We start from the raw sequence: 1796 nt of genomic DNA, 5'->3' as shown, positions 1-1796 counted from the left end.
GCTTTCCCGACGGTACCCTCCACCGGCTGACAGCTGGGCCTGCTTTCCCGACGGTACCCTCCACCGGCTGACAGCTGGGCCTGCCTTCCCGGCGGTACCCTCCACCGGCTGACAGCTGGGCCTGCTCACCCGGTACCCTCCACCGGCTGACAGCTGGGCCTGCCTTCCCGGCGGTACCCTCCACCGGCTGACAGCTGGGCCTACTTTCCCGACGGTACCCTCCACCGGCTGACAGCTGGGCCTGCCCACCCGGCACCCTCCACTGGCAGCTGGTCCTGCCCACCCGGCACCCTCCGCTGGCTGACAGCTGGTCCTGCCCACCCGGTACCCTCCGCTGGCAGATAGCTGGTCCTGCCCACTCGGCACCCTCCGCCGGCAGATAGCTGGTCCTGCCCACCCGGCACCCTCCGCCGGCAGATAGCTGGTCCTGCCCACCCGGCACCCTCCGCTGGCAGATAGCTGGTCCTGCCCACCCGGCACCCTCCGCCGGCAGATAGCTGGTCCTGCCCACCCGGCACCCTCCGCCGGCAGATAGCTGGTCCTGCCCACCCGGCACCCTCCGCCGGCTGGTAGCTGGTCCTGCCCACCCGGCACCCTCCGCCGGCTGGTAGCTGGTCCTGCCCACCCGGCACCCTCCGCCGGCTGGTAGCTGGTCCTGCCCACCCGGCACCCTCCGCTGGCAGATAGCTGGTCCTGCCCACCCGGCACCCTCCGCTGGCAGATAGCTGGTCCTGCCCACCCGGCACCCTCCGCTGGCTGACAGCTGGTGCTGCCCACCCGGCACCCTCCGCTGGCTGACAGCTGGTCCTGCCCACTCGGCACCCTCCGCTGGCTGACAGCTGGTCCTGCCCACTCGGCACCCTCCGCTGGCTGACAGCTGGTCCTGCCCACTCGGCACCCTCCGCTGGCTGACAGCTGGTCCTGCCCACTCGGCACCCTCCGCTGGCTGACAGCTGGTCCTGCCCACTCGGCACCCTCCGCTGGCTGACAGCTGGTCCTGCCCACTCGGCACCCTCCGCTGGCTGACAGCTGGTCCTGCCCACCCGGCACCCTCCGCTGGCTGACAGCTGGGCCTGCCCACCCGGCACCCTCCGCCGGCTGATAGCTGGTCCTGCCCACCCGGCACCCTCCGCCGGCTGGTAGCTGGTCCTGCCCACCCGGCACCCTCCGCCGGCTGGTAGCTGGTCCTGCCCACCCGGCACCCTCCGCCGGCTGGTAGCTGGTCCTGCCCACCCGGCACCCTCCGCCGGCTGGTAGCTGGTCCTGCCCACCCGGCACCCTCCGCCGGCTGGTAGCTGGTCCTGCCCACCCGGCACCCTCCGCTGGCTGGTAGCTGGTCCTGCCCACCCGGCACCCTCCGCTGGCTGGTAGCTGGTCCTGCCCACCCGGCACCCTCCGCTGGCTGGTAGCTGGTCCTGCCCACCCGGCACCCTCCGCTGGCTGGTAGCTGGTCCTGCCCACCCGGCACCCTCCGCTGGCAGATAGCTGGTCCTGCCCACCTGGCACCCTCCGCCGGCTGATAGCTGGTCCTGCCCACCTGGCACCCTCCGCCGGCTGATAGCTGGTCCTGCCCACCTGGCACCCTCCGCCGGCTGATAGCTGGTCCTGCCCCGTAGCTCGCCCCAGGTCCGTGCGCTTCACACCTGGTGAGGAGAGGGGACGGCTCCCGATCCCAGCGACTGACGGTGGCGGCTTTGATTCGATGCTCCAATCCGTTTCGGACATGTCGCCCCACGATGGTCTCTGGGGAGCATCATTATTCGTGAGAAGTGCGGACGAGAAGAGCCCTTGGGGTG

This window comes from Anomaloglossus baeobatrachus, chromosome 11 (assembly GCF_048569485.1).
Source record: "Anomaloglossus baeobatrachus isolate aAnoBae1 chromosome 11, aAnoBae1.hap1, whole genome shotgun sequence".
Taxonomy (NCBI): Eukaryota; Metazoa; Chordata; class Amphibia; order Anura; family Aromobatidae; genus Anomaloglossus; species Anomaloglossus baeobatrachus.
Note: the sequence above shows the minus strand (reverse complement) of the source record.